Genomic DNA, 12,336 nt, shown 5'->3' on the forward strand with positions numbered 1-12,336 from the left:
TGTACCACCCAGGCACTCCCCAAAAATCTGCTTTTAAGTTAATTTTTTAATGTCACACTCTGAGTTGGGAATTGATTCCCATTCATAGAGATCCATGCATTCCTGGCACACTTCTTTTTTAAAAAAAAAACAAAAACCATTTAGCAATATTAATCATGTAGTAGGCACTGGTGATACAGAGGGAAAAAAGATATCTCTGTTCCTAAAAAATTCACTGTATTGGGCTCTAGACAGTTCCAGTTAGAATCATTAGGTCTTGAAAAAAGTTTACTCAGGGATCTCTGTACTTCTACTGAGATGCTACCGAACCTAAAATGGGTACTCAGGGAAGGACTTCTAGAGCAGTAACTACCAGAATTAATTCTTAACTAATAAGGTAGCCAAATGAAAAAAGGTACAAGAAGCAACTAACTATATTACATGCTTAGCTTTGTGTAGTGTTTTAATTGTAGTCAAAATCAATAAATGGTTATTTAATCTGTCTTCTAGAAAAGTATGCAGCAAAGGTTTGTTGAAGCTCATTGAAGGGTAGCCAGGTCAGTACTGAAGCTAAGGACACTAGCAAGCCAATCAGTTTTAGGAAAATCCTATTAGCAATGAACAAAACTAAGGTTGACATTTTAATTAGTACAATATTTTGCACAAAGACCCAATTCATTGAAAAGAAAAACAATAGTACCAATGGCATTTTTAAATAGAAACATAATTTTGTTTTTAATTAGAGATTGCAAATCTGCCCCTTTATTCAGGTTTTCATTATCTTTCCACTTACCAAAAGGTTTTTTTTTTTTTTAATTGTTTTATTTTTGGTTTGGGTACAATTTCTATTTGTATGCAAGTAACAGTGCTGTTTAAAAAAAAAAAAATTCCAGTTTTTGACCAAATTTTGTGTAGGGTTAGGGTGTGGGGCTTAAGGGACTTGGTGAATGGCAAAATTGCTATCAGTATTCAGCCACAGGCTTTTACACAGCCGTTCTCACAATGGGTTTCCTGTTAACCAAAGGGACAGAAAGTCTTTTGCTGGGAACTGGGGATATGGAAGTCTGAGTAGATCACAGAGAATGTGGGAGCCTGGGGGGAAAGCAATGCAAAATACTATAGGAATGAATTACTTTCCTTCTGCAGTCCCAGACTATAAAATACTTACAGCTATAGACTGCAGCTGTTCCTCATGAAGGGGTGGGAGGGAGGAGAGAGGGATTCTTTAATCCATCCCTTCATTGCTCCATACTGTGTCATGTATCGTAGGATACAGTATCCTAAATGTTATTATCTTTAGTATCCTCTGTTTATGACTCAGCCCTTTGATAGCAGCACTTTCTCCAAGCTTACTTGAAGTTCTCAGTTTTAAGGAGACCTTCTTGCATGGATATATAAGGTTCTAGAAATTAGATCATGGTTTCCATCACAAAGCTTAGTTGTTACTGCTCTGCTGCCCAAAGAAGGGAGATCACAATCAAGATAAAGTTACTGATACTAGACCTGTTACTAGCTTTCTACTTAAATTTAATTGTACCGTCTTGAAAAATATTAGTCTGGCGCATATCTCATTTTGAAAAGTGAGAAGTCAAAATGTCATGATTGATAAATAACATTTTAAAATAATTATCATAGTTTGAAATTTATCACTGTGAGACATACACACTTGCTAAATGATAGTTGCTCCTTTCATACTGCTGCCTAGCACTTCCCACCTTCCATTCCATTATGCTTCTCTCCTCTAGGTTAACGTCTCTCATTTTACGTCTATAAATGAGAAGATGTCTCCAGATGTCTCCAAATGGTCATTGGAGACACATGATATTTATTAAATAAGTTGGCATTGAATAGTTGTAGAAAGTTCACAAAATAATGTTTCTCTTGTCCTTTGTGGGGGTAGGGGCAGTGAGGTGGGTAATAAGCTGAAGTAACTCTGCACTTCCTTAGAAAAACATTTTTAGTTATGGTTGCGATGAATGATATTGTTGAAACTTTAAGAGGGGATTGAAGTTTTAAGTTGAGATTTCTAGTCTTTTTTTTTAATCACATGAAGCCTAATTTAAACTTTTCATTAAGAACATAAACAAAAACTTATGTAGTTGTTATATACCTCCTGCAAGGTAATTATGAAGGAAGGGAAAGTTAATATTCTGCTCAATGACCTTATCAGGAAAGAGAAAGCAGTTACTAGAAGAGACGATGCTTATTTTTTTACTTATCAGCATCTCCTGACAGTGGCTAGTTCTCTACACAGAATTCTGTGGGTTTTTAAAAAATTAATATATATAAGCATGTGCCATTTCATTACCACGCTTATCTAAGAAAAGTCACATTAGCTGTTTTTCAGTCTGTGGGACAGTCTAGACAAGGCCGTCACTAGATCAGACAATGTTCAGAAGCCACCCAAAGTAGTTCCCAGAGCTTCCAGGTCTCCCAGGAGGGACTTTTGTCTCCTCGGCTAATACTCTGTGAATTTGTAGAGTTTATTGTAAAGTATAGCTTATGCAGTGAATATTTCTAATTTAGTCTGGCACTACTTTGTTTCAGGTACAAAAAAAAATCTCCCCAATTCAGAACGAAATGGGAAAGTTCTAATGACTGAAATTTTCCAATTGTAAAGTTTTCTTTACGAAGAAAAGATTAGTCTTTTCAATTGCACCACAGAAAGTTCAAAAACAATAAAGCAATTACATTGTTTACAGATTATTACAAATTCCAAAATAAAGGTCCCAAATGAATATTGTTTTACTACATTTTATCTAATGCATTGTAAGGTATATTGTATATATTAAAAGCATTGCAAGGAAATCTCTTTCTCACTTTCTTCCTGAGAATGCAGAAATCAAAGAATGTCCAACAAAGAACAGAGAACTAACTTTTTCAGATTTGTCACTTCATGGATAAAAAGTAGAGACAGAATGGTGAAGCACCTGTTGCTTTAAAGGCAATAAACTAGGGAAATGTTTTAACAGAAGTCATCAGCTTTCAAAGATCTCTTTTATCCAGTTCACATCACTCATTGCTCTTAATTCCTTTGTCACATTTTTTCCTGCATTACAAGTAATCCTTGAAATCCATGGAGCATTTTATATATAACCAGAACCATGTGGATGGTTCTCACGTGTTCAGTATAGCCCCAAATCCCAGCATTTCTGCTGCCCCTCCTTTCTCATGTATTTAGCTGTAGATGCAGGTTTGAGAAGCAAATAGTTGTGGTAATTGGAATTCATCCCCACCACCATCACTTTCCACCTACCAAGACTCTAAATTCAGTCTCTGGTGGGTTTCGGGTAACAGAGAGCCACCAACAGGCTCTCGGCAGCCCTTTGATCTCCACCACTGCATTCTATACTCTTCTTTCTGGAGAGCTCGTTCCTCTGGCAGCTGCTTCCCTCATGCCAGTCCATTGATTATTTATGTGTAACAGTATACATTGGCCAACAGAGTAGATTTGTAGAAGTTTCTTATGAAATCTCATTATTCAGATAAAGGTTAAGATTAGTGTTTAATTCATTCCTAGTGGAAAAGTTCTCTTGAACTGCAGTAAATAAGTTGAGATGAGGAGAGGCAAAAAAGTTCTGTCCAGCCCTGTGGGTTGAGTAGCTTCAGTGTGCTTGCTGTCTCCTTTGCATTGCTTTAATTTCCCCCACATAATATGTAAGTGATACATGTCTTTTAAGAATAACCTTAGAAATAAATGACTTATCTCTTATGGTGCTCTTTCTCTTTATTAAGTCCTTAGAAGACAGTTTTTAAGATATCCAGCAATAGGGGCATTGTGGTTTCAACCTTATTTAGATTTTCTAACATTTACCTTATTTAGGTTTTCTGAAAGAGATTAAAACTGATCAATGTCCCTTGAGGTCTTCTAGGATTATTCAAACCCAAAGTACATACATGGAGGACAGTGGCAAACAGAGTAGCAAATTCAAGTCTCCATTTCAGTAAAGTTTTTTTTTTTCTACTATATTTTGGAAATTGATGTTAGATTTTGCTCTTTCTCTTCCTGGAGTAGAGCAGTTATTCATATGTTGAGTCCTTCATGTCTGTCACACATATGGATATTCTTCCCCTGATTGCTTTTCTTTGCCTTCTGTGTGATTTTTTTTTTTCCTATCACACCATCCATACATTTTCTGCAAGGTTGATTCTAATCTTTTGTTTCTTAAAGTATTTTAAGGTTTGTAATGGTGTTTTCCTCCTATTTCTCTTATTTAGCTAGACCAACTCCCTTTTCAGGTATTTATTTCTATTGTCTTGCATCTTATCTTTGCTCTCTGATGTTGTAAAGTTGCCACTTTCATTTCCTGTAACTTTTTCATATTTTCTTTCAGAATGTGATTTTCATTGTTCATTGTTTCTTATTGCTCATCTTCATTTTTCCCCCACAGAATTTGCATAGGCCCAACACTAGGTTTTAAACACACGTTCTAGGCAAATATGTTGTTTGCCAAAAATAATGTGAATGTGTATCTTTCACAGCTTTCCATCCTGATCTGAGCATCTTTTTTATCTTCTCATTAGAATATTAGCTAAAAAGCAGGATGTTAATAGTTATATCAACTATTCAGTCATTTAGCTGCCTAAGGGATCTGTGGTCACAAATACAGTATTTCCCTCTGCCCAACCAAGCCACCTTAGTGATGCTGGCCCTCCTTTGATAAAACACAGGAGGGAAAAAGGCCAACTGTTGGGCCTCTAGTGAACACGGAGTGACAGGAGCTTCCTATGGGACATCCTGTACTTTCCTCTGGCCTGCATAGTCCCTTCAAGCAGAGACACATCAGTGACAGCACTATCCCATCTCATGTGGTAACTTTGTACAGTTAGAAAAGCATACCCCTTCCTCAGTGCACTTTGCTGTCATTTGCTGAACAACCTCATGGTGACTCAAGTGAGTGGCGCTCCCTTAGATTTGTGTAGTGCACACAGTTCTACAGGGTGGCCCTAATCGGTGAGGAATTTCAGGATTTCAATCTCTCATTCCCCCCTACATGGCACTCTTTAGAAGAAGAAACTAGTTTTCAGTCTTAGTGTTGTCTTTCTAGTTTGATCCAGATTATCAGAAGATCCTTCTAGGACCAATTTAAAGTAGGAGGTTAAGAGCTAGCATCAGTATGACTGGACTTTTGTTTTTTGTTGTTGTTGTTGTGTTGTAGGGGAGGTTTTAAGAACTTTGACTTACCCCTTCCTCATCATTTTGGGAGGTTTCATTTTTGTTTTGCTTTTTAATGACCCTTTGATTTTATTAAGAGTTAACTCTCTCAAGAAGGTAACTTATAGCCCCCTTTTTAGAGGAAACTAGTAGAGTTGAAAGGATCTTCCCAGATTTTATTTTCAAGTGGATCACTATATTGATTTAAGATTCAAAATAAAAAATCCAAAGGAAAAAAGAGAACACTTGTTTATGTAGTAGATTCTTTCTGGTGCTCATATACTCTCCAGAGCCTGGAAATAGCCCTCAGTACTTAGAAGGATTTTAGACGTGAATATTGATATTTATGCTGACATTTATATCCTAAATAAATTGTTTAAAATTATGGGTTGCCTTATAATACTTTTATCTTTGAAAGGAATTGATTTAGCCCGAAGAAAAAGCAGTCACAGTTCTCTTGACATCCTGAAATCCTCCAAACCTATACGTCAGCGTACTGAAATGCTATTTATAGATGCTTTTCCTGTAAGTGATACCTCATTATCACTAAGAATACACTAGTGGTAAGTTCTTTTAAAGGTGTATGTTAACAATATTGGAAAGATGAAAAGACTTACATCCTGTTACCTAATTTTATTTGACATGTAATAGTATTTATGACAAATCCAAACTATGTCTAGTTATGTTTTTCTGAAAGATACTGTTTTTCAGTCACAATTCTAATCATTTTCGGTTTGTATAAACATAGTCATGATATATAACATGCATTCTACAAAGTAGTTTGGATATATAGTAGATCAGGCAGTAATGCTGAATTTATATAGCATCTTAGGAGTGTGCATGTGAATGAATCTTCCAGATGACAAAAATTACCCTTGTAAGTAATTAAACATCCTTTTTATGCCAAACATGCATTAAGAACAGTTAAACTATGTTACATATTTTCATACATTTTTAACAGAACATTCCCTATATAATTAGCAGTTTCTCAATGCCTGAAGATCATCACCAAAAATAGACCCAGAGGCCACTGATTGGTGGTTTAACAGTGATTGGTCCAGACTATTGCAGCCATGTCTGTTTTATATTATTTTTCTCTCCTATATCACTGTCAGGCTATTTGGATCTCCCTTCTCTAACATTTATAACTTATTATGGGTTGCCTTATAATACTTTTATCTTTGAAAGGAATTGATTTAGCCCTAGGAAAAAGCAGTCACATTTCTCTTGACATTCTGAAGTCCTCCAAACCTATATGTCAGCATACTGTAATAATGTAATAACTTATATGGTGACAGAAGTTGTTCCGAGGGTTGTGGGTTATTGTTAAGCTGTTTATATGGTGACAGATAGTGACTGCATTTATCATGGTAAGCGTTGATTAATATATAGAATTGTTGAATCAATATGCTGTATACCTGAAACTAATACAACATTGTATGTTAATTATACCTAACTTTTTTTAATGAATAAAAAATAAATAAAAGGCCCTTAGAGGTAAATACTACTATTTTCTCCATTTTCTGGATTAAGGTTAAGTAAAGGAGAACAGTAATATAACTTGGCCAAGTGATAGAGCTGGGATTTATTGAGCAGTTTGATTCCAGTTTTCACATTTTCCGTATCAGTCAGATGAAGCACAGAGAGGTAATTGGTCCAAGATCACGTACCTAGTAAGTGACAGTACTAGAATTTGAATCCCAGACAGTTTGACCTCAGAGACAGTGCTCTTAACTATTTATTTGCTGTCTTACACTCTCCTTTGTAGACTCCTTAAGGGAAGACCTCATAATACCATCATATATCTATGGAACAGTGACACATAAGAGGTTCTTAAAAAGGAGGGCTCTTGATGTAATGACCACTGGGTGTTGTATGGAAATGATAAATCACTGAATTCTACCCCTGAAACTAATAATACACTAGAAATTAAATTTTTAAAAAAGAGATTCTTAAATGTTTGAGAATAAATTAATGAACTTTTCACTGCCAGATACGTAGCAATACTAATAAGCTAGGATTTCCTTATATATTGTTACTCTCAAATATAACTTTAATATTTTGAACTTTATTATTCCTCCTCATCCTCTCCATCCAAACTGATATTTTAACTACATTTACCAAAGTCTACAAGCCACTGTTTGCCTTAGTTTAGTTTGCCAAGCCCAGTCTCCCACAGATGGGCCACATATCTGCCAAAGTGAGAAAGAGACTAAAGGAAATGAGTGAAGATTAAAAGGAATGAGTACCTGCAACAATATCAATAACAATAATAGTTCAAATAGTTTCAAACAAAAATACTACAAGCTGAAAACAGCAACCAATTATTTTTAATAAGCCCACTGAAAACTCCTCTGTTTTTGGAGCACCTGGCTGGTTCAGTCAGTAGAGCATGCAGTTTTTGATCACAAGGTTGTAACTTTGAGCTCCACATTGGGTATAGAAGTTACTTAAGGTAAAATCTTTAAAAATGATAAAGCCACCGAAAACAGGCAAGGGAAGAGAAAGGAAGGGGTGGTGAGAAAAGAGAGAGTGTGCAAGCATATGAGTAGGAAAAGCATAGAGATGAAAGAAAGGCTTGGAGAGGAAGGAGAATTGTTAATTCTTGACAATTAAATCCATCCAATAAGCCTGAGTTTTGATCAGAATGATTATACAAATGAAGTAAGGCTGGAATAGGCCTTATAGGTAAGTAAAATATTAAAAATGGCAAATGTAACATTATGTGTCATGCTTATACTTTAATAAAGGTAAATTATCTAAATTCTATGAAGTAAGCATAAATATATAATGCACATCAATTATACTAGTGGTCCTTTAAAATGTACTTTTAACATTCAACTACTCGGGCACCTTGTTGACTTGGTCAGAGGAGCATGCAACTCTTGATCTTGGGGTCATGAGTTTGAGCCTATGTTGGGTGTAGAGATTATTTTAAAAAATAAATAAACTTAACTTCAACTATTGTATGATAAAGGTAACCTAAATAAAACTAATTTCTTGGTTCATTAACTCTGAATTACAAAAGCTGTAGCTTTAAAACAATACTTTTTTCCCCACCCTACATAAACTTATTATAGCAAAGAAACATATTAGAAATCCTACTTACTTTTAAGTTTGATTGAACAGGAGCAGTAATACATATCATTTAGGAAATGGACAATAGTCCAGATCTAAAAGATGGCTAATTCTTGTTGTAGTCATTTTTTTTTTCCTCTAGCTTAAATCCCACTGTTTTCATGAATTACCTCAGCTGTCATTAACCACACTGCCTTGTTTTCCTAATTTATGTAATTCTTAGAGAAGCTAGTTTAGGATAGTGGTTAAGACTGGGGTTGTTGTCATACCACCTGTGCTGTCAGCTTACTTGCTGTGCAAACCTAGGCAAGCTGATAAACCCTGACAAGGCTTGGTTTCTTCTTTTGTAAAATGAGGTTGATTAAAGATGATGTCCATCCTCAGGGGTATTGTGAAGGTTGAGTGAGACCATGTAAATTTTTTTTTTTAATTTTATTTATTTATGATAGTCACATAGAGAGAGAGAGAGGCAGAGACACAGGCAGAGGGAGAAGCAGGCTCCATGCACCGGGAGCCCGACGTGGGATTCGATCCCGGGTCTCCAGGATCGCGCCCTGGGCCAAAGGCAGGCGCCAAACCGCTGCGCCACCCAGGGATCCCGAGACCATGTAAATAAAGATGTTAGCATCTTGCCTTCATATACTACATGTTTAATTAACATAAGCTTTTATTGTTAGGGTATACTACTGTACAATTGCCTCCTTCATACATGTTCTGTTTCTTCCTAGAGTGTTGTCAAGTTAGTAGATTCTCATAAATATTTACTTGAAGGGTGGATTAGGATGCAGGGAAAGACCAGTAGTAAGAGATTGTACTTTGGGGGCTTCCACTTTATATTCCATAAGAAAAGTAGTAGGATTAGAATCTACAGTGGTGGTGACCTCCAGGTGGTAGCTGGGTACTCAATAAGCAGAGTATGAGATGTAATAGAAAGGATCAACAAAAAGAAAGCCATTATTAGTGTTGGCATGGGAGTTAAAAGATTTGAGGGGTAGGAGAATAGGTTTGTTTATATCATGAAGTAGCAGGAATTAAAGGCCACAATACCAGATTGAATTGTGAGAATGTTGGTAGGGGTTGTTAGATGGTTGATATGCGTATCAGCCATCTACCAATAGAGTCATGGTGGTAGGACAAATTTGGAGGTCATTTGTTTATAAGTGACCTTCTAAATTCATGACTTGTAATTCACATGACAACTTTAAGCTCAGAAATAAACCCTTGAAAGGAAATTTTGGTTTTACCCCCTCTACTTTTTTTTGTTCACTGGAGAGGATATTTAATCAAAATTGGAAGAGATGACCACCCAACCAACCGTTATTTAAAATGGTACTTCCCAGAATAATTGATTCCTCTCAAGACTCTTCAGAAATGTTATGCTTATACAAGTTATAGATACACAGGCATATGGAAAAGGGTAACAATGAGATGGGATTCTTAGATTCTAAAAATCTAAAGAAGGAAAAAAATAGAATTTGTTTGAAAATAGTTTTCATGTCCTGCTATAAAAGAGTGAGGTTAAACCTGTGTTTTTACTTCTTGGTCATTTTCAATATACTAAGAGTAGAACTGCTACAAGATGGAGGATAACATGAAAACTAAGAGAAGCAGAGTTAATATCTGTCCTGTTATGAGACCATTTGAAGAGGAGAATAAATGAGTAATTGACTCCTTTAAGTTGTTTGAAATTTGAAGAGTTTATGTATACAAAAAGGATTGAGTTGGGTAAAAAGGTACTCTTTTAATTAGGAACAACTTAGATATTAGAAAGTATAAAGAAAGAAAGACAACATTTGTTTAAGGGCTTGGAAATATACTGTATTTCCATGTGGATTAGTTACTTTTGTTAACCTTTTGATAGACTATGTATTAACTTTAGTATAATAAATAGAACTGTTCTCTAAGCTAATAGTGTATATGCTCTTCTTTCAGTTCTTCTAATATGCTATATTTTGTCTCATATATAGGACTTTGACAATGCTGTGACATTTACTGAGAAGACTCTTACACCTTCTCTTCTCTGTCTCAGTTGTACACTTTCTGTAATTTCACTACTGAAGCACTTAGTGTATTCTGATAGGAATTGATATTTATCTTGTTTGCCACTGTTTTCCTACACATACTCAGTATCAGTTTGTTAAATAAAATAATATATCTGTTACTATATCTGCCTAATATGTAAAATGTTCAGAGTATTAATAAAATTCAGTTTTCTGACTCATGATAAAAGTATGGACTCATGTAATTAAAACATGCCTCGTGAGTCATTTTTATAGTAGTAATTTAGGGGGAAAGAAAAGGAAAGACATGAATAGACAATTTCTGAAGAAGATAGGGGTTCAGTTCACTCTGGTATTATTGAGTAGTCTATATATGTCCAGTATTCTGGTATACACTGTGTAGAACATAAAAGAGGTATAAAGCTAACTGCTCAAGGAAAGCAATTGTCAAAATGAGAGAGAATTAATAGTCAGAAAACTGAGATAGCCAAAAAAGGAGCTATTAACTTTGAATTTTGTTAGCTTTGAATTTTTAGAGGTTTAAGCAACTAGAATTCACATTCCCCCCCCCCCCCCCCGCCCCCCATTTCAGTTCTAGTCAGTAAATGTCACTGTGTGTCAGGGTAAATAATAGTTTCAGTAGTAGTAAGTGTGAAAAGGAAGTGATATGTGTTCAGGAAGGATGTTGTGGTCCAGGTCAAAACAGTGCTTTAAGGAAAGCAATCCAAGGTAAGAGTATGCTTTTGGATTTCACAAATAATACTTTCTTTCTGTGTCAAGATTGCTATATTGAGGGACACCTGGGTGGCTCAGCAGTTGAGCATCTGCCTTTGGCTCAGGGCATGATCCTAGGGTCCTGGGATCAAGTCCCACATCAGGCTCCCTGTGGGGAGCCTGCTTCTCCCTCTGCCTATGTCTCTGCCTCTCTGTGTCTCTCATGAATAAATAATAAAATCTTTTTTAAAAAATTGCTATATTGGGCAGCCCGTGGCTCAGTGGTTTAGCACCACCTTCAGCCCAGGGCCTGGTCCTAGAGACCTGGGATCGAGTCCCACATCGGGCTCCCTGGGGTCTGCTTCTCCCTCTGCCTGTGTCTCTGCCTCTCTCTTTCTGTCTCTGTGTCTCTCATGAATAAATAAATAAAATCTTTTAAAAAAATTGCTATATTGATTGCCATGTTGTCTTCTTCCAGTCTGCATAGGATACAATGCCTAGCCATGGATAGGTTAGTGTGATAGGTAAGGGATTGAACACACTTTGAGTTGGACACCCTGGTTTTTTATCCTAGCTGCGCCATTTACTTTAGTTGCCATACTGCTGTAGTACTGTTCAGTTATTGTGAAGACTAGCTAAATAAATCATGTAGAGTGCTTTATTAGTATAGTCCCCAGCACATGGTAAGTGCTCAACAAAAGGTTAGCAATAAAGATTTCAGTATCCTCTCCATTAGCATTTGAGTCAAGATCTAAGTAGGTGCCATTGCCTCTGTTATACAGACTTTTACACTGACAATATTTTACCAGTTCTTGTCCTTTTAGCACTCTCCACCCATAATGTAAACATATTTCCAAAAGCAGAGCTATTTATCAGACATGGTATATTTTATCTTTGTGGAAAAACACAGCTGTATTTGGTCTCTTGCCTACCTCTCTCTTTCATCTTATCTTTGCCACACTATTCCGTGAACACATCAGGCATACCTTGGACCACATACACGCACATACACCAATCTCATGGTCTTTGATCTTCACCTCTTGCTTCAGATGCTCTTTTTTTTTTAAAATAATAAATTTATTTTTTATTGGTGTTCAATTTGCCAACATACAGAATAACACCAAGTGCTCATCCCGTCAAGTGCCCCCCTCAGTGCCTGTCACCCATTCACCCCCACCCCCCGCCCTCCTCCCCTTCCACCACCCCTCGTTCGTTTCCCAGAGTCTTTATGTTCTGTCTCCCTTTCGCTTCAGATGCTCTTCCTCCAGAGAGCCCCATAGCTCACTAACTGCACCTCATTTGGTCTCTTTAATATTACCTCTTTAGAAAGACCTCCCCTGAGTATCCTATCTAAAAACTACTCCTTATGATTTTCTTATCCTGCTTGTTATTTCTTTGTGGCGCTTCCCA

At 36.3% G+C, this 12,336-nt stretch overlaps 1 protein-coding gene across 1 annotated transcript in view; it reads left to right on the forward strand.

Moving 5' to 3' along the window:
• The window catches only part of MICU2 (mitochondrial calcium uptake 2), a 126,033-nt gene that overhangs the window by 21,554 nt on the left and 92,143 nt on the right, over positions 1-12,336 (forward strand). The gene's annotated exons all lie outside the window — the stretch shown is intronic.

This window comes from Canis lupus, chromosome 25 (assembly GCF_011100685.1).
Source record: "Canis lupus familiaris isolate Mischka breed German Shepherd chromosome 25, alternate assembly UU_Cfam_GSD_1.0, whole genome shotgun sequence".
NCBI classification, from domain to species: Eukaryota; Metazoa; Chordata; class Mammalia; order Carnivora; family Canidae; genus Canis; species Canis lupus.